Source organism: Parasteatoda tepidariorum, chromosome 8 (genome assembly GCF_982258835.1).
Source record: "Parasteatoda tepidariorum strain Cologne lab strain chromosome 8, Ptep-v5.0, whole genome shotgun sequence".
NCBI classification, from domain to species: Eukaryota; Metazoa; Arthropoda; class Arachnida; order Araneae; family Theridiidae; genus Parasteatoda; species Parasteatoda tepidariorum.
In genome coordinates this window covers 24896557-24921217 of record NC_141762.1, presented here as the reverse complement: position 1 = coordinate 24921217, position 24661 = coordinate 24896557, and the positions used below count along the sequence as shown (strand labels likewise).

Genomic DNA, 24661 nt, shown 5'->3' with positions numbered 1-24661 from the left:
TTTGAGGGTAAGAAATCCAAATCTGCAATTTTTATTCAGAGAAAGTACGTTTTTCGTCTGATTTTGAAACTTAAAATATCATTTGCACGCCAAGATCCGATCATTAGATCAAAAGATATCCAGAGTGGTCAGTTTATTTTTTTGAACACTGTACTTCCCTGTATAAGAAAAGATTACTGGACACATTTTTCAAGATACAAGTTCAAGGCTCACAACGATTTGATTGGTTTAACCATTAAGATTGAGTCCCGGCACGTGAAAATCCGATCATTAGGATCAAAAGTTATTTAGAGTATTTCTTTTTTTCTTTCTTTTTTTTTTCCTCACTGTTTATCACATTATATTGTTTAAAAAGTATTTTAGAAATGTCTTCAACGATTTACTTCGTCAAAATCCTTTTTCGTTCTACTTGTAAAAACCGAAATAATATTTTTCAAATTAAAATATGTTCTTCCCAAAGAAATATATAAATCCATTTGCACATTATTGATTGATTAGATTAATAAGGAATTAGGACAATTTTGAACAAATTATAATGCACAGCTTGCAGACTCCAAATAAATGGAAGGGGGGGGGGGAATTAACAATTTAATATCAGTCAAACGTATGCTGCATATCATTCCAAAATATCTAACCTAACGGATATTTTCAAGAGTATTTACAGTTCGTGTTTTTCTATAGGTACAGAAATGTATTTAAAATAAATCCATAGAAATCTTTTTTTTTTCCATGTTTCTAAAATCATTTATTCATATCCGGAGATTTAAATACACGTTGTTCATCCTTCTAGATGGCAGCACCATAGTTAGAGAAAAGAAATTATTTCAAATATGTTCAGACTTTTCCACCGAATGGAGAGAGAGTTTTGCTAATTTTTTCTTAAACTTACTTTTTTAAATAAAATAAAATTAAAAGTATTTATCAGTACAAATGACGAAATAAGAATGAAAAAAAAGTAAGCATTTCTTTAAAGAGATGGAAATGGGGCTTTAATTACAACCAAAATACCACGAATGTTGCTAAAATTTTTACCAATATTTTTCTAAATTTTTATCAAAACTTTTAATTCTAGGACAAATTATGAAACTTAGAAATATAATGGAGCAGATTACAAATCTGATTCTTCTCTAATGAAAGAAGCAACAACAGAAATTAAAAGATATCAGCACAATATATACTTTTTCACATCATGAATTTAAGACCATAATTTATTAAATTTTTTAATACTTTTTATTAAAAATAAATTATGCATCAAGCTGTTTGTCAGCAAAAATGGAATTGTATAGCATTTTAGGTAAGCAAATTTATAGGTAGCCTTGTATTGAAATATTAATTCAATTGATATATAAAATTGAACATGAAAAATAATTATAATCAAAATTAATTATAAACAGCCATTTTTAATATTTCCTGAGGGGAAAAAGCATCATAAAACAAGATTTTGTCAACATCGATTGGTAGTTATTAAAATGAAATTTTAAAAAAATCTCGCCAATTTTTTTTAAAAATGTTATAATAGTTTATTAATTTTATTATTATATCAAAGCAAACTATACTGTAAATTTTACTTCTTGAAACATATTGTTTTAAATAAGCAATTTCAAAGTTATCATACTTTAAAGCCAGAAAAGTATATATTATTTTCTAAATTGATGCTTTGAAATTTTGCTTTCAATATTCACTAAGAGATAGCAGCACTAAGAATAATAAATACTACAATTCGTTTCTTAAAGCATTCAACTTTAGTGTTACTTAATAGATGGCAGCACCATAAATTATGCATGTTTTATTCCACTGATTAATAATCTATAAAATAAAAATCATTTATATATTATGATTATTTTCGAATCTGAATAGCATATTTAAATTATTTCCCGTCTAAGATTTTGCCATTTTCTCATGTGCATTTTTGTTTTCTTTATATATATTAATTGAACACATATTATGTCGAAGATACATGCAAATAAATTAATGAGGGGAAGTTAGTAAATAAAAAGATTCACAAACATTATTTTTCCCCAACAGAAGCGTTTTCAATATTTATTGGCTCCAATTTATAGCAGAAAAAATCTAAATTTCTGAGGATTCAAATTCTGCAAACGGTTTTTTAGTTTTTGCGTATGTGAAGAAATTTTTATAAATAGAATTCGTTTTTAAAAAAAAACACATATATATAATCTTCATATCCACAAAAAAATATTGAATTACAAGAAAACAAAGAAAATTTAACTTCATCTTTACCCTTATTTCTACCACTTCAAATCATCAGCTTTTTTAAAATGATACTGCGAAAAAAAATCTGCAAATATTTAAAATATTTGCTTGAAAGTTTAAAAATATGCGTATGACTGAAAATCCCGAGGCATAGCAGTGAAAAAAAATGTAACGATTTTTTTTATAAAAAAAATATTGATAAACAAATTACATAGTTTTTTCTCATTTTTATTATTTATTAAACATATTTGAAGCCTGGGAATTGTTTCATAACAATTTACTGGTACAACTTAAAAAGTTCTATCACAACAAAATATTTTTTAACATTTGAAAAAAAAGGGGGAGAAAAGATAATTTGTATTGTATTAAAAAAACATTCGCATTTAATATTAATTTGTTTTACGATCAATAACTAATTTTTAAAGAAAGCTTATGTGCTTACAATTTTTGTATTATAGATCTACAAATCAATATGCACATAAGCTATTTTTATGAAGCTATTAATATAATATTAAGCTATTTATATTTTTAATAATGAAAGAATTTTTATTTCGTGATTATATAATCAACCTTGACAGACATATATGTGAAATAAATCTATGAATATATGAAAAAGAAAAGAAATTCTTAACATATCAGCATTTATGCTAAAAAATTTATATTAATAATAATAATAGGAATTATTTTTATCTGAAAAGAACATTATTATTATTACTATACTACTACTTATTGATATGCTTCCCAACACTTTTCTAGTGCTTAATTAAATTTGTAGATGGCAGCACCAAGCAAAATATTCTAAAATTTGGAAATCTTGCAAAATGCATCGTAAACTAAAACAGAAAAGGGAAAGAAATAAAAGAATTCCATATTTTAAATTTTATTATATGTATAAATGCGTAGGTCATAAATAAATTTTGTTTTTTATTCATCTATACTTAGGAAATTGCTCAAACTGAAATTGGTGTGCAATTCTTAAAACCCAATATGTTATACGGTTTTCTTTCTTTTGTTTAATCGCAGAAGTGTACAGTGCGCGAGAAAAAAAAAAGATATCACCCAAGTGAACGAAGAAAAAAATTACAACTCTCGAAGAACAAATTAATTTTTTGAACATTTTCTCAGATTACCTTCACACATTAATATATATATATTTTTTCTTTTTAAATTTATAGTAATTTCGGTGAGAAGAAAGAGTTTCAAAAAATAAAGCTATTGTATTTTATTATCAAACCACCGGAACTATTCTGCAACTTTTTTTTAATAGCATGAATAATTGTTTACTTTCTTGGCAAATGTTACAGTGCTACCTACCACCCCCTTTTCTCAATGGCCTTCCCTTAAACTGAACTTAAACTATAAGGAAAATGATCCCTTTTCTACTGTCCAAATAAGCAAAAAAATCAAACTGCTTTTTCCGATTTTTCATTGTGTTTCCAAATTTACTTTTTCCTATGCAGTCCGCCTAGTTTGGGATAACTAATTCCACAATTATAACAAAACTCTAAAACTTCAAAACTAGTTGCTTCGTATTGTCGAACGAGTTTTAGCAAAGGAAAGAAAAACTCGTAGAAAAGCTATAACTTTACATTTTATCGACCATCTTACTGTAAAGAACTACGATGCCCGTAGCCAATTAAAGTCACATTCGCTTCCTGAAGATCTAATTTTATAAAACGTCTGATTTAATAAACGCGTATTTAAAGCATTAAAATTAAAGAAATTTGTGTTTATAAGACAGCACTTCTTCAGGGGACACACTGCCTGCAGACACGCAGGAGTCTTTCTGTTGTCAGTGGAAAAACCAAAACTGGCAGTGCCCATAATGGATAGACAAATAAGAGAAAATCATTACCAGATGTGAAAAGCTCAGAAAAATAATGAACCAGCAAACACTACTTAAAAGTACACGCATATTATCAACACTCAGAGAAAAAGTATCTCAATTAAATTTTACAAACACACTTAAAGCTACATTGATAACTTAATTTATGTCTTATTTTTACTGAATCTACATTTGAAATTTTAATTAAACATGAGCTAGATCTAGTAGTTTACAGAAGGGTTTTAAAATATTAACATATTTGATTCTTTATCAAAATTAATAATTAAGGCTGTTTTTCGAAAGCTTCGTCGAAATATGAAAGGATTTTTTAAAGAATAATATGCTATTTTCATAATTGCTGTGAGTTTGCAACTGTTACTCACGACTGTTAGGTAAAGTTTAGTCTATCTAAAGCCAGCGCTGCCTACGTTTATTTTGAAAATAGCGCAAAACAAAAGCCACAATTTTGTGAAAATAAAAAACGTTCGTGGTCTAATTTTTTAATATTTAAAAACTTATTCCAATGCTGCACCTGGAGTCATAAAAATTTGAAAAAAACTAAGAATAAGGCAGAAATTTTGAAATTTTTTATCTATGTTGCCAAATTTGCGATTTTGAAAAAAGCTTCATAACTTTTAAATTATTTAAGTTATTTATCCGTTCCAAAGCATAGATAACTCTTCACGGTAAAATTATATATAAAGTTTAAAATGATCCCATTGCTTTAAGTGTAAGGCACTTAAACTATGGCTTTTTTAATTTTCTTTGGCGACAAAGCTTAGAAAAGCAGTGTTAAAGGTTCAACACGGTATGAAAGTTTATAAAATTCTTAGTCAACTTCCGATTTCTTTTTTACTCATTAGTTAAAGCTCATTTTAAAATATTAAACTCTTTTCTAGCATCCGCTCGAGATAGATCGACTTATTTAATGAGTGATAATCATAGGCATTGAATGATGATAAACATTCTAATTAGACAATTGGGTTTTTGCTTCTCGAGAAAAAAGTGAAGTGATTTCGCCTAACCATGTGATTTAAATCAGATTTAACTCGGTTTTTCGAAGCCCTGTCACCAAGGAAAATTTTAAAAAAAACATAGTTTAAGTGCCTTACACTTAGAAAAAATATCCATAAGTTAAAACTTTACACATACACTTAAAACTAAATAAATAATTCCTTTTATGTTTTATTTTTACTGAATCTACATTTGACATTTCAATTAAACGTGAGCTACATTTTTCAAGGTTGAGATGGGCTGACTCAGTGGAGCCTGATTTTCTTGCAATTAATGAAAAGAATTGGAGATAAATCGTAAGTCGTCATGGAGAAATCTTCAGAGGAAGGCATTGGCTCACATTGGGCTGTCTTGCTGCTGATGATGGGTTTTAAAACATTAGCATATTTGATTGATTAACAAAATTCAAAATTAATTTTAATTTTAAATTTAAATCATCACGATAGGAAAATTTATGAAATTCTTTTTTTAACTTTAAATATTTTCTTTACTTTTCTGTAAACTTCAGTTTAAAATATTAAGTGCTTTTCTGACATCTGCTCAAGATAGATTGGCCTTATAAAATGAGTGATTATCATTGACATTGAATGATGATAATATATATATATATATATATATATATATATATATATATATATATATATATATATATATATATATCATCTTTCTGTAAAGAATTATCTGGGTTTTAGAGCGGAAAAGCAATTTAAATATTTTAAAAGTTATTCATCTTTTTTTAAGAATTGCCATTTTAATGACATTTTTCCACCTAGAAGAAAATTATCAAAATATTAAATGTAAAAAAAATAGCAGAAATGCTGAAACTTGAGATAACAGTCATGAGTTACAAACTCACAGCATTTATGAAAATAGCACATTATTCTCAAAAAAGCATGTCATATGAAGAAGAAATCTACGAAAAACATCCTAATTTAGATACCTGCACGCGTCGTCACGTTTGTGTGCCGAGTCCGATTCGCTTCTAAATCGACAAATGCTATAATTTACCTACGATGACGTCACTTGCAGGTATCCAATTAAAAATAAATTTAGACAATTTTCATCTGGATTCCTTTTACACTCCCTGTTTCTCAGTTTTTTTTAACTCTTACCTTCATATTTTTCTAAGAAGTGCAATCTATGCATAAAACTTTGTTCTATTTGCTTGTTTGCACAATGGAATTTATTGTTTATATGCTTTCAAAAATATAGAAAAAAGAAATTTCTAAATATTCATGCAAGAAAAATCAGTTTTTTTTTTCTTTAAATTTGATTTTACAAAATTTGATTTTATTACAAAATTTGATTTTATTACAAAATTTGATTTTACAAAACGGTAATAGTGATTTTATAAAAAATGATTTCAGCACGTTTTGATTTTGTAATAATTCCGCTCTGGCTGATTTGATTTTAAAAATCGTCTGCTTTTATAATCCAGTGATTTTATAAGTGGCGGTCTGTGCTTTAGAGAGGGGGGAAATATTTTTTTTAAAAATTTAATTCATTATTAAATTTCTAATTAAAAATCGCTATTTTGGCAATATTAAATAGTATACTATTATATCACAAACCTTTTTCATTATCACAAAACTGTGTATTTTTTTCAGATTGCATCATCTCTATGACTAGCACTGATTAAAGAGGAGCTAAATATAATTTAACAGTCGTGAATAACTATTACAAACTTCAAAACTGTTATTAAAATAGCATATCCTAACGAGACTCAGTGGACAATATTTTGAACAATTTTATCACTTAAAAAATAATCAAAAACTCTTTTTATCTCTTTGTATGCCTTTACAAATCGATTGTCTGTGTAAAAATATAAGTGACTGTAATGTAATTGGAATTTTTATAGAAAGATTATAAAATCATTAATTTTTATATAGTAATTGGAAATATATTATAGAAGTATCCAACAACTAAAAATGGATTAATTTTATGAAAGAATTAAAAACAGCTAAAAAAATTTAATTATTTTTAATTTATTTTATAACCGACGTTGAGCAGCAGACCCAATTTTAATTTCACGATTATAAATGCTTAACTCCTTTGCCTTGTGATTTTGAATGCAGCCCAGAAGACAAGAGAACGCCTAAATCTAGCCTTGGGACAAACTAGCATTCGTGGAGGGATTTTGATGGAAAAAATCCACATTTGAGTTGCATGGGGAGGAAAACCATGGGCAAAGGGATTCTAACCCAGGATATTTTATGTCAGGACTGTAGTCGGTGCGAGCTGGGAGCAGAAATCATACCGACCAGAAACAGGCAGGGTTCGAACCTGGATCACCTCATTGGGAAGCGAACGATCTAACCCCTAAGCCTCCTCGGTTCAAGTTTATTTAATAAAAATTTTTAAAAATTTATCGCCCTTATGAGTTTTTTTAAAGCTACATATTTCTAAGTTGAGCTACGTATTTCTAAGTTGAGCCTAAAATTTCCTATCTCAGAAAGAGTTCTTAAATCTATACTAAATCTTTAATTTTAGGAATTCAAATCCAAAATATTGCGATGTATGTTTTACTATTTAGAACTATAACTATCAACATTTTAATCTTTCTGAATGTAATGATAAACAAGACTAAATTACAACCCCATCTGTTATCAGCACATAATAAAAGTAAAGCTTAATCGAACAAATAACACACTTTCTATCATAATTTTTTTTTCTTCCCCTCAGCCTCTCGATGACAGACAGCGTGTCAGCAACTAAAAGATAAGTTTTGGAATCATTTCAGTTTTGTATACAGAATTTTTTCAGTGCGGAAAGATAAGAGCTCTTTATCGGACAGATCGACAGTAAAGATAAGGTCGATAAGTGGCACCTCTTCATATTTGATATTGTAGATATGGACATTTCTTTCTTTCTTTTCTTTTTCTTTTCTTTTTCCCCCTAAACATTGAAATGGTTGCGAAACTCAAAGCTTTGTTTTTTTCCTACTCATATGCAATTTCTTTTTCACAAACCACTGAAACACATGGGCCAAGATAGCCTGGTAGATAGGGCGTCAGGCCCTTATCTAAGGGATTTGAAGTTTGATCTCCGCCGGTCGAATGGTAACTGGTGCACGTTAAATCTTTCGGGTCACAAAGTCCTTCAAGTTCCCATAATAAATCATACCTCTAGGGGTACTGAATTGGTTCAGGTCAAATTTACAATCTGTGTATGAAAGAATAGATATATGAATGGGTCCGCTCTATAAACTGGCTGTGACATATATGTGTGGCAGAAGTCGAATTCTTGGCCCTAGATGGCGCCACTTGAAAACAAGAAGTAGCACAACCCCTTTGCCTTAACATCAACAACAACATTAAATTAAAAAAAATTTCTTAAATTGTTATGCTAAATTAGTAATAAATTTAAAATATTTCAAAAACGTAACAGACGGATAATTCTTTGAAATGCTTACACACTAAGAAAATATGGTAAAATGGAAATAGGTGGAAAATATTTTGAAACGCTTATACAGTAAGTAAAATATTTTTAGATTCCAAGAGATTTGAAATGCTTCGTTTAAAAAAATAATATAATTTAAAAGCTTTATTATTAAATTAAAATTATGTTGTTATTAAGTTTTAGATTTTAAGAGCAAAAACTGCAAATAAAAACTTTTGTGATAATTTGTAAGCTAGAAATAAGAGAAGTAATTGTAAGTAATTTGTAGGGCTAAGTAGGGTAAGACCGGGTAGCTAAGATTCGAAAACCTGTTAGAGATAAATTGTTCGACCTAGAAACTGTCAGATTTAATAAAGATATTCATTGTTTAGTTGCATACAATATACATTTCTGAAAAATTGGCAAAATTTTTATTTTATAAAACAATTTGAAAAAATTGCGCATGTAATTTACATGTGATGCATGTAGGTGTAAAATTATGCATGTAATAGTCGAGGCCGAATTCAAGGACAGAAAAGAGAGAAAGACATTTGTTCCAGGATCTGGAATTAACGAGGGCCCGACCAAAATTCCTTACAAAAAATTATTGGGTTTATTAATTAGCTTTTTTTTTTCTTCTTCTTCTTCTTTTTTTAAAGAAAATTGCAGAGACTATCTCTATATCTATATAAAAACGACAATTTCGTGTAAAGGGTCAACAAAAATTCTACAAAATATAACAAATCAAACCTTTTTTCTTACTTTTTATTTAAAAAAAAAAAAAAAAAAAAAAAAAAACACTTCGGCGATTTGTTTATTGAATCAAGGCAAACCATGAAACGAGACGAAATAGCGTAGCGTACTGCTGCCATCTGTCGAGAAATTAAAAAAGGAGAGATTCGTACACGTAGGGGATGTGCGAGAGATGTCTTTTGTCAACTAGATTCGAACTTTGTACCTTTGTTTCCGTAACGTAATGCTAATAACCATATAAATTAACAGTCAACTTTACAAATGCTGAAATTCGTTATAGTTAGTGAACGAGAATTTTTCTCAATGAGTACAAATTAAAGGTCAACTCTGTTAATACTGCTGCTGACGTTTGTTATATTTACTATACTGTGCTTCACCCCTCCCCCCTCAAATAAAATGAAAGAAGCTGGCCGTCTAAGTTAAGGGCCAACTATCCAAATTTTATGGATATTTCTAAGAGTGCAATATGATTGAGTATCGGGCATAACGTATATAACGTATTTTGAATTGCGTTAATTCTGTAAAACCACCGTTTTTTGAAAATGTAAAGCGTTTGTCATCTGATGTTTTAATATTTATGTTACTCCAACAATGTATAATCGGCGAACATAAATGTTTGAAAAAATTGTGAATTATTTATTGTTTTTAATGGTTTTTCTTTTAGGTGGAAATAATATTCTTGCCAAGGTAGCAGTTTCTTAAAATATACGTCCTATTTTCCGTCACAAGGCCCAGATAATTCTTTACAACAGGAAGGTTTATATATTGCTAAAAATTATACTTCTTATTACCTTAAGTGTAAGACTCATAAACTGTGGCTGTTTTTATTTTCCTTGGATAAAAAGCATCGAAAAATACTGTGAAAAAGGAAAACAATGAGTAAAATTACAAATAAAAAGCAACCCTAAATTTTTAATATCCCAAAAACTTTTAAAAACGAACAAGCGTCATTTAAGAAAGTTCATCCAATATACATATACAATTAGATAAAACTAAAGCACCGTTAATTTTTAATATCATTACTACAGATACCTATACATTATGCATCATCAATAGCTACTTTTTTTTTCACTTTTTGTACCTCGGAAAAAAAGGAAAAAATCACTAGAAGTTCTGTTGAAAAATAGCTGATATCAGAAAAAAAATTTACGTTTATGTAGGACACTAACAAGGAGAAAGTATTTTTTTTTTTTTTTTTTCCTTTTTCTACTACGCCCTGGTGTTCTGAAGGGAATGTAGGAAAAAAATAGCAGCGTTTTGTCGATATATTTGGATTCTGATCATTTGGAACATGTCACATTATTTTTTTCCCCTTTTTGCGATTTTTTTTCTCTTTTTTTTTGTAGATAGTTCTAGCTGAAAGGATTTTTTTTTTCTTTCTTTTCCAAGTCAATGGTATTGTAGCTTATTTCAAAACTTAGCAAATTTGTTTTCTTTATTTAGTTTTTTTTACCTTACTTAAAATTTTGAAAAATGCATTCAAATTTCGTAAAACCATTTTCACTGTTTACTTTTTCCTCTCCTTCAATTTGATTAGAAAATATAAATAAATTTTTTTAAAATTCATAATTAGACAACAGAACATTTCAAAATTTAAAATAACATTTCATTACGAATTTTCAGTCATTCTTATTTCAAATGTTAATACATTTTATCTAATTCTTAACTATTTCATGACTTTTTTAAATGGAAAATATTTTCCCTTCTATTATTTCACTATTATCGAATGTTTAATTAAATGTATTATTTAAAGGGACATAAATGCATTTTGTTACAATTATTGATTAATTATTGGTTAAGCAATATTGATTAATAATTGGTTAATCAATATTGATTAATAATTGGTTAATCAATATTGATAAATAATTGGTTAATTATTTTGCTACAATTGATTTTATAAACCGTGCTAAACTAAGTGGAATGATTTAATAATTTAAGTCAGTTATAATAACAAATAATTTATAATAATTCTCTTTATTAACTAAATAATTATGGCTATAAAACGAAATATAACCATTCGTAAATTTGTAAAAAGGGATCAGAATAAATTTATTCTTAAATCAAACGAAACAAGATAAATTGAAGATTCAGATAAATTGAAAACTCATTTGATGGAAACTACTCGCAAAAATTTCTTATTTAAATGTAATAAAAATCAGAACCACTGTTTAAAGTGATGAAATGTAAAAACAATTTATTATTTATTATAACTTAATACTAAACATCAAAGAAGACCAAAACGATTGTAATTTAAATACCAAAATATAAAAATAAATAAAACATAAAAAGTATTTTTGATTAAAACGAAAAATCTGTTCTTTAAAGAAACAATTTGCTACTGGTTGGTATAGTTATTATTTGCTTTCTATTCATATGAGATATTATTCAAATTTAATTTTTTGAAGCAGCTGAAAGTGATTTCTTTAAAACGCACACCTTTTTTCTAACCCAGGCTGAACAATTTTTAAAAATGTTGCTTTGTTTGGTTCTATAAACCAGTTTAAAAATATTTTTAAAGAATATTAAATAATATATAAAAAGTGAAAAAATAATGATATGAAGGAAAACTATAAATTTAGAAAACATTATTGGTAAGTACGTTAGTTTTTTAAATTTATTAAATTTTTTTTATTAATTAATTTATTTATTTATTAAAAAGTACAAACAAATGATTTCCAAACAGCTTCTTAAGAATAAATAAATAAATAAGAAGAATTATAACTTATAATGAATACCAATAGTGCTGGATCTGTAAATAATCTAATACTATGTTAAAGCATGATACATATTGTAAGGGGAAAAAATTGCCCTATTTGTGTATAAAATGGTAATAGTTTGAAAATTAAGGAAACATTATTGTTAAGTACTTTAGCTTTTTATATTTATTGATTAACTTATTAATTAATTTATTCATTTTTTAGAAAGTGCAAACAGATGATTTCCAAACAGATTTCTAAAAATAATTAAATAAATAAATAAATAAGAAGAATAAATAAATAAATAAGATGATCTGTAAATAACGTATTATTATGTTAAGGCATGATACATATTGTACGCGCAAAGTTATACGGAAAAAAATTGCGCGATACGTATATAAAATGGTATTGCAATTTTACAAACACATATTACTTGATTACAAATTAATAATTATTAAATATGTTTATTAAAATACTGCATTGTTCGTTCTAACTTAGTTGTTTGGAAAAGAAAGAAAAAAAGAAAAGGTTTGATCACACCATTTCTTCAAGGAACATTAAGATTTATGCATTTTAATTTTTAAGAATTAAACCGATTTCTCTAGAAATTTTCATTCAGAACATTTCTCCTACAACAAATCAAACAATGCAATAGCGTATCCACGAACCGTTTCAATCAAATGTTTATTCCTTCCTATAAAAAAGGGGGGTGTTTGTGGAGTCTCTTTAATTACTTTTTTAGTACATTTCTCGCGGGAAGTGTTAAATGACTTCGCAGAATAAGACACTTTTGGGAATTTACGAAGACAAACACATAACAAGATTTTATCACGTATATATTAGTGTTTAAATCAGAGCGAATGCGCTTATTTAAACACTATATTGATAGTTCTAGTGAATTCTAAGAGAGAAAAAAAAAGGCAGTTTTATGCGCACAATTTCTTTAAATCACTTTGGATTAATACGTCTTAATTCCCCAATTCATGGCCAGCAATCAATATACCATTTGAGATTATTATCCATGGATATTGAAATTCTGGCCGACGTCTAAAAATAATGTTTACAATTTTTAAGAATTAATCCGATTTTCGAGGAAACTTTTTTAATCTGAACATTTCTCCAACAACAAATTAAACAATGCAATATCGTAGCCACGAACCGTTTTAAGGAAGCTTTCATTTCTTCTTCTAAAAAAGGGAGATTTCATAGCTCTCGAATTACATTCTTAATATTTTTAAGGTCATTATAAAAAATTTAAAAAAAACTAATAGGAATATAGCATTTTTTTGGGAAATACTACATCACTTTAGACGAACACATACCAAGATTTGATTATGAGGAATAACAAATGTAAGTATTAAAACACTACATTGTTAAATCAGTAATTCTATAACACTGTTAGAATTTTCATTCCAAAGTCACGGTAAAATAACCAGTTGTAGTTTGTCCACTCAATTAACCGTAAAGTTTACTGTAAAGAACATTTTTTACCAATACAGTTTAGAAACTGTTTACAACTAGCATAGTTTTAAAAAAAATATTAACACAAAACTATACGATTTTAAACCGTTTACAATTAGTATGGTTTCAAAATCGCAAACATGTTATATAACTGTTAGTAGAAGCTAGGTTTTTGGTTAGGTAATAGGCAATGGGGTGTGGTAGTGTTTGAGTTAGGCTTTATCAAATGAACCGTGGAATGTGGTTTAATTAGTTTATCTCGTTGTTTCACCTATCTAAAGCGATGGGAAATACTAGACTTTTTGTGTTAAACAGCTTTATGGTGCTGCCATCTATGAGGGAATGAGAGTATCGTATTCTGATAGTCCAGAATCACACATTAGAGAGTGAAGGACAGCGGAAATTCCGTATGTGTTGAAGGGAATAGAGGAAATATTATGCTGTTAAAGCTGGGAATCGAACCCTCGTTCTTTCGGTCATGAAAATCGTCAGATTAGCCCTCTCGGCCCCAGCATATGTAGATTCTTAGCCAGATTAGCATATGTACCCACATACTAGGAACTAAGTGGCTTCTCAAGCTTGGCCTAAACGGTGAGATAAAATTCTCGTTGTTTAACCGTATAAGGTGAAAGCCGTTACTTGACAGTTTTTCTCACAGTTAACAGTTTGATAATCTCTTATTTATTGTTATTTGACTGCTTTATTTACACAACAAGCATAATTGATTAAACTGCAATTTAACCATTTTTTCCGAAAACTTTCTGACAGTGAAGGCTTTTTAGAGAAAAAAAAAATCATTTTAACACGTGATTCCTTCAAACCGCCTTGGATTCATGCATCTTAAATCCTCAATTCATGTACAACAATCAATAATCCATTTGATATAATTATTTATGGCTACTTGGTTTCTGTCAAAAGAATAAAAATACAAAGGCTAAAAACGTCGTAAATAATCATAACAATTTTCAAGAATTAATCCCAATTCGCGAGAAACTTTCCCAACACTTTTTTTTTCTCCAACAGAAAATCAAACGTTGCAATATCGTTGCCACGCACCGTTTTAACGAGGCGTTTATTCCTTCCTTTAAAAAAGGGGTGTTTATGGCCTCAAATTACATTTTTAGTATTTCTTGCGGGAAGTTTAAAACGACTCTAAGGAATATCGCACCTTTGGATAATAACAGACCCTGGATCCAGTAATAAACACCTGAAGCCGAAGAAATCAACCGATAGGAACAAAAAAAGAAGTTAAAAACAAAAAAATAGTCAGAAGGCCCTTTTCGTGGAAATGGTAACAATTGAGAGAAAATAATAACAATAACAGAGGTTAGTAGAGGCAGGAAATATCAAGGTAATCCATGCATGACTTAAAAGATATTAATGATACATTTTACCTTAGCGATTTCTAGTTTTTTTTTGTTTTTTCTCGTTTTCTCACTGGAAATTGTTATGTTTCGGTTTTTTAAAAAAAATATATGATTTCCAGGTGCTTGTTGAGCAGCTTTTATCAAAATATTTAATAAAAAGATAGCTTTTAGAAAAAGGACGTACATGGCTGTGCAATTACAGAACTAGATGGTATTTTACATTCAGAAACTCTTTTATCCTATTATTTTTCTGAAATTTTTTTTAAAATAAATTATTGTATTCAATTTTTTAAATTATTTATTTGTTTATTCATTTTTGAACTCACATTACAATTTTTTTCAATTCCGTACTCCATTCATACAGTGTCATACTGCATATTTAGGGTAAGCTATGTCTTAAAAACAATGTTGCATTGAACTACATGTACTACAATGCGTTAAAAAAAATAATAAATAAATAAATTTTTAAAAAAACGGATTATCCTGAATAACTTTCGATTTTAATGATTGGATCCTCACAATTTTAATGGTTCGAGGGGGTGACATCAAATATGTTAATTTTTTAGTAATGAGAATATTTTAAGCTACAAAATTAGAATTTGAAAGAAATCAGAAGAATAGTTACGACTTTACACGACTTTGAAATTCACGACTTTTTTCAAATTTAATTTCTCAATTCGACCGATTTCGTTCAAATTTTGCCATGTAAAACAACATTTCTTAAAAATAATGTAAAAAATTGTATACCTTGCAATTCCAATTTTTTTGTTTTACCCTATTTAAATAAAATAATAAAAATAATAAATATTTACTGAAAATATTTTTTGCATGCATTTATCTTTGGATAAATGAATTTTATAATTGTGCGCATAAATTTTTTAATTCGCTTAGAATATTCTAAAAATAATCAAAAAAATAAAATTAGCTTTAACTTTAGCGTTCGATTTCTGGATCGCTCTCCTGACTAACTAGCTGACCCTATTTCCCAGATTGTCCCCCATATTTAGGGGGTCGAAAATCCATCTGAGAAACGGTATGTTTATTCAAAGAAAGTACGTTTTTGTGTCTGATTTCGTACCTTAAAATATCGGTTGCACTAATTAAATAGCATATTTGAGGTGTTACCCCCCTCGAACCATTAAAATTGAGTCCTAGAACATGAAAATCCTTCCATTAGAACAAAAGTCATACAGGGTGGTTCGCTTATTTTTTGCGATCTGAAACCTAGTGTCCAAAATGTCTCATAAATGTCTCAAAAACTCATGCATACTATTTAAACAAGGTATCCCAGTATCATACGTAGAAGATGTCTGAAATCTCTGGCATATAGGGTGTACTATTTCTTCTTATAGAACATGTTCCAATGATTTTAATAGAGAGTATACGATTTATACAGAGTCTCCAAATGTCTTACGTTCAAGATGTTCAAAATACGTTGCCAATAGGGTGTTCTACTAAATATATAGAATATTCGTACAGGGTGTTCTACTTACGTTCAGTGTGTCCTACACTTAAACAAGGTTTTTCTAAATCTCAACATACATGATGTACTACAAATACAAGATCTTACAGAGCTTTACATTCGAAGTAGTCTTAAATGTCTATTGTATGTCAAGATGTATACACGTGACGAATATACAGAATGTTCCATGCATATATAGAATATGAATTAGCTTACAACTAATTGAAAAAATCTGGATCTTAGCTAGGTGTCGACGTCATTTATTAGGCTTATTTCAGTGAGCTTAGTAGGCAGTTTGCAATAAGCCGGATTTTCCAATTAACCTACGAAGTGTATATATAGTGTGCAATAGTCTGCTAACACACCTATATTTCGAATCAAAATTCGAAATATCCCATACCAAATCAAACACACAGTAAGACATGCAACACTCAAAAGTACTATTCAAAGCATAACTTGCAAAAAAAATCCCCAGAATTTGTCATACTTGGGGAAAAAATAAACAATTGAGGTATTTTTTAGTGTAACTGTTTTTATTTCTTCTGAAGTGAATAGTAAAAGCTTTTCAATTTTTTTTTTTTGTTCCCTCCACGCAAGTTCGTTTACATTTTGTTGCCACTTTGTAGAGTTACTCGCAGAAATGCAAAAATAAATAAATAAATAAAAATAAAAAAATTATCTTCGTCAAAAAGTAAACAAATATAAGAAATTTCGATTTCAGTACGAAAAAATACTTTTTGTTTCATTCTTCTTTCGCCATTTGTGTATTGCTTGTGCACGTGCAATTTTTCATTCAGAACACGGGAAGAATTGGGGGGAGGGGGGAAGAAATGATGGTTCGCAAATAAGATGGGAAATCCCCAAGATGCATTTTTTTCCCCTTTCGCTCTCTGCTTGTGCTGTAAAAAAGGGTAAAGAACAACCCAAAAAGTTTGCCAAGTTTTTCACTCAACATTTTCTTTTTTCATTCTTTTCTCTTTACAAATGAAAAAGAATTGAGCTGGAAGAAACTAGGGAACAACAGGGAAGACGAGAATTGTGAAATACTATTCCTCGATATCATCATTTGCTAAAGGCATATATATCCTTAGGATTACTACGTTTTTTCAATATCGCCAAAAAAAGGTTTAGCAACCATATAAATAGAGTTTTAAAAAAATTAAAAATCAATAATAAATATAAAAAAAGAAATATAAATAAATAAAATTCGTGCAATCATAAATAGTTTTGAGCGGAAATCGGGGAAACTATAAGGTTTTAAAACTTACTGCAGTTTTCAAATGTAGTAACGATTCAATTCAATTTCTTTCTTTATGTATAATTTCTTGGAGTGATTGTTTTTAAAAAATAAGGGAAATTAAAATATATACAATGTATAAAATCAAAATAATTTTTTTCAATACTTTAATGGACTCATCGGATTTGAAAAAAGAAATTCCACAGAACTTTTTGGGACATACTGTAGTTTCAAAAGCTTCCTATTCGAATTTATTTACTTATTTTTCATTGTCATCTCTTTGAGTGAAAAATTATTTAAATAAATGTCTAACTATTGAAGTAAGAAATTTATAAAATATTAAAAACTCGTTAACCATATATAATGAGTTATTCAAGTTAAAATGTTTCTACAAAAACTTATTTAGGCTTACTGTAGTTTTTAAGATTGTTTATGATTTGTTTTGAATTTCTTCATTGCTATTTCCTTGAGTGAAAAAAATATGACTAAGAAGAAATTGAAAAAAAAGAGTTAATAAGTAATGCATAAAATATTTTTGGAACAATGTCAGGTTTGAAAAGTGATTGTGATTTTATTTAATTCTTATTGTTAATATTTTCTTAAGTGAAAAAATTCATTAATAAATTGAAAAAAACTGAAAAATATAGGATTATGCTATGTATAAAATCTTAAAAAAATAGTTAACAATATATTGATTGTTTCACAAAATAAAATATTTTTACAGAACATTTTTCTTACTTGCTTTATTTATGGTTTTACTACTTTCATTCGAATTTTGAGTGAAAACAAACTAAAATAAAAAGGATAAAACTAGAAAACTATGAGTATAAACAAAAAAATCTCATTATAAGTTGTCAACAAGATATTTGTTTAATTAACACGAAAGAAAAAAGTTTTCAACCAGAAAACTTTCACCGCACTATATTTTAAAAGGAATTTTTAATTTTCTTTATTTATTTAATTTGGTATTTATTTATTTTCGGTTATATTTTGATAAGGTTGAGAGCATATAAATAAATAGAAAAAATCTTTAAATAATTGGTGTTGTAATGCTCTAGATACCACAAGAAATTTAACACAACATTAATTGATTCTCAAATAAAAGGTATTTATCTGCTAAGAAATATATTAATCAGTTTAACTAATATGTCATTTTTTAAAAAAAATTCTGAATTATATTAATGAATACTTAAATATTATTGTAAATATTTAAATATTAAAAATATTTAAATATTAAAAATATTTAAATATTAAAAATATTTAAATATTAAAAATATTTAAATATTATAAATATTTAAATATTAAAAATATTTAAATATTATAAATACTATTTAAATATTATAAATATTTAAATATTATAAATACTATTTAAATATTTCAAATATTTAAATAGTTAAATATTTTAAATATTATAAATATTTAAATATTATAAATATTATAAATATTACAAATATTATAAATATTTAAATGTTATAAATATTTAAATATTATAAATATTTAAATAAATAGAAATCTAAAAACAAATAGCAGATGAACAATGCTAAGAATCATTACTAATGATTAATATGTTATCGATTGAGTCATTATTTCAAAACCAACATAACTGTATTTCATACCTTTAGAGTTCGTGTCTAGAAGCATTTTTAATAATTATATGCTTAATTTTTCTTGAGATTTTTCAATGTTTGCAACAACTTCTACTTTAATTCCCCGAACATCGCTTGAAAAATTGTTAGAGGCTTAGACATCTGATTCGATATTCAACGATATTATTTTTACGTAGCACTTTTCGGAATTCATAATGCACATTAACATATGAATAATACATTTGTGTCACTTCGACAAAAAAGCAATTTAAATCCTAATTCTAAAAACGGTCGTTACTGCTCATAGAACAAAAACATGATTTGCATATTCTCAAACTGATAACGTGACAAAATATCATTGAAAAAGATTTAATAGCAAAACAAAGGCTAGATGCAGACGATTTGCTTCACATTGAAATCGAATTATCCGTTTTTATCACATTGATTTAGGGAGAAAGAAGAAAAAACAATTATCTCTCTCGACGAGATATTGATCGTCAAGTAGCGTTGGTGTTATCTTTTTATTTCATTTTCTCAAAATCTCAAGGTGTTTTTAAAGAATAGGCCTATTGTAGGTAGTTTTGTTCATTATTATTTAATCACACAAATAGTAAATAATTAGAAGACATTCTGAAAAAGAAAATTATTTCAATTACAATTTTTAAATAATCGTCTGCTTTCTATACAGTTTCGAGTTTAAAAGGAATTTCAAGTTTCTTTGGAATTGTTTTTCCTTTATTACAATGAGGAAGCTTTTGCATTCACATCTGAAGCGCGAAAGGGGATTACAAAAGTTTTTAATTTTAACAATTATTTTTCAATAATCGTCTGACATCTGATCCAGCTTTCTTTCTTTCTTCTTTTCTTTATTTCTTTTTGCTTTCTTTCTTTCTTTTTATTTTTTAAAGAGATTTTTAAGTTTTGTTGTAGTTTTACTCTGAATATTATGGAAAAAAAACTTTTATCTTCGCTTTTTTTCGAAGGGGGGGGGCATAAAGTTTTAATATTTCCGATATTTAAAACTATTTAAATAGAATTATTTGATCTCAATCAAAGAATGAACTCGCGATTCTATAAAGAAATGAACTGATTTACTTAGAATCTAATTTCTCTAATGATCAGCCTTAATTAATCTTAACTTTAACGAGCATAATTTTGAGTTGTTCTACTACTTATTCTACTACAATTCTACTACTTATTTCATAGTGATAGTGCTTGTGAGCTTATCTTAATTTGATATCGATTATTTGTTTCATTTTGCACTAAAAAATATTAACTAATAACGTTTACTAATATTATAATAATAAGAAAAACGAGAAAAAAATAGGAAAATAATAATTTTAAAACATTTTGAGATTTGAAATAAATTTAAGAGTTTTAGAAAGTTGAATTATTAATAATAAATTAGAAAACAAGGAAAATAATAAGATACACCATTCTCAAATTTCGAAAAATGATACGAAAAAAAAAAACTAAGATGCGTCAGTCTCTAATTTCGTAAACTATTGACAAAAACTAATGAGATGCATCAATCTCAAACGGAGGAAAACTGAAGAAAAAACTAGTAAGGTATAGCAGTATTGAATTTTGAAAACAAAAAGAAAACTAATAAGCTGCATTAGTCTCGAGTTTTGAAAAACTATAGAAAAAAAACTGATACAATGCTTCATCTTCAAACTAGGAAAAACTAAAGAAAACGCTAAAGTATAAAAGTCTTAATTTTTAAAAAGAAAAAGAAAAAACTAATATAATATGTCAGATTTGAATTCAGAAAAACTATAGCAAACATTTGTAATTTGTAACAATATCGAAATTCCCTAATGAGTTGCATCAGTCTAGAACTAAGAAAAACTGAAAATAAAATTAAAAAGAAAAAAAACTAATAAAGTACAACAGTTTTGAGAAAACAAAAAGAAAACTTATAAGATGCATCAATCTCAAACGGGGAAAAATTGAAGAAAAAACTAGTAAGGTATAACAGTATTGAATTTTGAAAACAAAAAGAAAACTAATAAGCTGCATTAGTCTCGAATTTTGAAAAACTATAGAAAAAAACTGATACAATGCTTCAGCCTCAAACTAGGAAAAACTAAAGAAAACACTAATAAAGTATATTAGTCTCAATTTTTGAAAAGCAAAAGAAAAAACTAATATGAAATATCAGATTTGAATTTGAAAAACTATAGCAAACATTTACAATTTGTAACAATTTCGAAATTCCCTAATGAGATGCCTCAGTCTAAAACTAAGAAAAACAAAAATAAAATTTTTAAAAAAAACTAATAAGGTACAACAGTTTTGAATTTTGAAAACAAAAGGAAAAACTAATAAAATGCATCTGTTTTTCAACTAAGAAAAACTAAAGAAATAATAAGTAAAAAGCCTCAGCCAGTTTGGAAAAACTGAAAGGAAAAAACCTAATAAGATGCATCAGTTTCAAACTAAGAGAAACTAATGAAGTACAACAGTCTTAAATTTTAGAAAACAAACTATTCTGATGCAACAGTCTCGAATTTATAAAAACTATATAAAAGTTAGTAAAATGCATTAGTCTCGAACTTTAGAAACAATAGAAAGAAACTATTAAGACAAGACAGTCTCAAAATAAGGAAAACTAATAAGATTTAACAGTTTAGAATTTTGCAAAAAGGGAAAAACTTAAATCTATATCATTCTCGAATTACGAAAATCTATAGAAATTATTGATAAGATGCATCAGTCTCAAGTTTTGATAAATTATATGAGAAATTAAAATCGTAATCTGCATCAAAATCAAACAAAGAAAAACTAAAGAAAAAACTAATGAGGTATAAATTTCGGAAAGCTAAAGGAAAAACTAATACGATGCATCTGTCTTGAATTTAAGAAAACAATAAAATAAATTTATAAGTGATATATCCATTGCGAACTAATTCGAACTAATAGAAACTAATTCGATGCATCAGCCTCAAATTCTGAAAACTATAAATAAAAAAACAAATAAATTACTTAGGTTTCGAATTAAGGAAAACTAAAGAAAAAAACTAATAAGGTATAACAAGCTTGACTTTTGAGAACAAAAGAAGAAACTAATACGATGAATCATTCTAGAACTAAGAAAAACCATGGAGATGATTAATAAGATGCATCCGTTTCCAATTATGAAAAACTATAAAACTAATAAGAAATATCAATTTCGAACTAAAACTAAAGAAAAAACTAATAAAGTATAACAGTCTTAAATTTTGGAAATCAAAACAAAAAGCCAATATGATTTAGAAAAAATATGTAAAATATTAGTAAAATGCATCAGTCTCGAATTTTAAAAACTATAGGGAAAAAAATAATAAGATGTATCAGCTTCAAAGGAAGAAAAACTAAAGAAAAAGCTAATAAGATATAACAGTATCGAGAATTCAAAAAGAAGAAAAAACACTATACGATGAATCAATCTCAAATTTAGAAATAAATAAATAAAAAATTAGTAAGATGCATCAGTCTCGAATTTTGAAAATTATGAAGAAAAAAAAATAATAAGATGCATTAGTCTCAAACTACGAAAACTAATACTGGTGTGCAATTGAACAAACAACGTAAGTCTTAAAACTACTCTAAGAAAGACGTAAATAATTAGGTTGTTATGGATTTAGCACTTTTATCTATTTCTTCTTTCTTTTTTTTCTTTCTTTTTTTTCATTTCTATTTTCCTTCGTTCTTCCAGTAGACAATTTCTCACATATTTTTATTATCATTTCGAATTTCGATCGTGTTACTTCTTAAGAACTATTTATTTAATTCCTCTCAGATTTTGTATTTCAGCCAAAAATTTCAATTCATCCCCTGACTGAAGTAGTTGGGCCACATTTTCCTGAATTGTGGCAGCTCTCCCTCTTTTTCTACCTTCTTAGATTTAGAATTAAGAATCCGACGAAAAACCAGGATTATAATTTCTTTTTCAAAAAATGCACGATCATTTCTTTTATGCTCTCGATAAAATTTCAATTTAAGTTCTGCTTCCCATGCCAAAGCAAAATGCAATTATTGTCCAAATATTGCAAGAGCGTTATTGATTATATACAATTATTTTGAAATAGTGCAAAAATAGTTTTTTAAAAAATTTTAAAAAATGGAATACATAACTAGTTCTGAATAGTGCATGAATTGTTTTCTAAATAGTGCAAGTGGTCGAAATTTTAACAACTTTCCAACCTAAACAAACTGACTCAAAACTAAAAAGGAAAAAAATTAAAAACTGCAGTTTTAAATAGAATAAAACATATCAATTTTGCAATAAACTTCTCTTAACATCATATTCTCTCCCCCCCCCCCCAAACACGTTTTTCAAAAATGATTTTGAATGCCTAAACAAACAGACTCAAAAATAAAAAGAAGAAAAAAGTAAAATGAAAATTTAAAAAAATGCATTTTCAAGTGTAATAAAACTTATTATCTTTTTTGCAATAAACTTCTCTCATCATCAAATCACCCCCTCCCACAAACACGTCTTTGGAAAATGATTTTGAATCACCTAAACAAACAGGCAAAGAACTAAAAAGAAGAAAAAAAAGAAAAAATTTAAAAACTACTTTTTCAAGTGTAATAAAACTTATTATCATTTTTGCAATAAACTTCTCTTATCATCAAATGACCCCCCCCACACACACACACACACGCACACAAATACGTCTTTCAAAAATGATTTTGAATAACCTAAACAAGCAGGTTCAAAACCAAAGAAAAATAAAATAAAAATTTTAAAAACTACAGTTTCAAGCGTAATAAAACTTATTATCATTTTTGCAATAAACTTCTCCTGTTATCGAATTCTCCACACACACAAACAAGTACGTCTTTTTAAAACGACTACCTTTTTCCGTTTTGGTCCGACAGAAATAAAATTCTCTCCAACGAGAAACAATAACTTTTGAGTCCACCGAAAGAAAATAGCATTTAAAATTTTTATTTTTATTTATTTTTTTATTTAACACAAAATGTAGATGCGAAATTAGGCGGAAACAAGTAGGAAATAATAAAATGTACCAACAATATTCCTAGTTCTTTGATGCCAACAACAACAAAAAAACCTTTTGATTTGTTACACAAATAAATCATTCTCTTGGAGTTTTTTGGACAGACGGGTGTGTCAAATATTCAATATACATGACAGTAGAACTGGAGGCTTTCCTTTCAAATTTTTCAAACACTTATTCTTGGAGGAGTGGTTTAAACAAAACAGTTTCACAACTAGTAAAGAATATCAATGAATCAACGAGGTTTCCAAACAAGGCTAACAGTAATTTGCCTAGATTTAAGAGTTAAATAGATTTGCCAACGCAATATGCATAAATATATTTAAGTAAGCAACTTGCCTTTTTTAGAAATTGCATATAGAATTATTATAATTATAATTTTGATAGTTAAGAAATAGTTAAAAGGCCTCTTTTGTCACTATCTTGAATTTAAAAAAAAATTTTTTGTAAAATCAATGTTTTTTTTTTCGTAATTTTTGATGATAGAATATCTTTTAAAGATATTATACTTGCCAAAAGAGGTAAAGGTAAAAAATAAAGCCGCTGCTTTAAGAGATAAGGAGAAAAACAACCCTTGATAAATTATTGTTCGCTTATAGATTCATGAAATTTATTTCAGTATTGTTTATTTATGGAAGCCGATTTCGATGTTACTGAAA

General features: G+C 27.3%; 1 protein-coding gene across 3 annotated transcripts in view; it reads right to left on the bottom strand.

Moving 5' to 3' along the window:
* LOC107447180 (protein Wnt-5b-like) overlaps positions 1 to 24661 on the bottom strand; it is a 415322-nt gene that overhangs the window by 129171 nt on the left and 261490 nt on the right. The window lies entirely within an intron of this gene.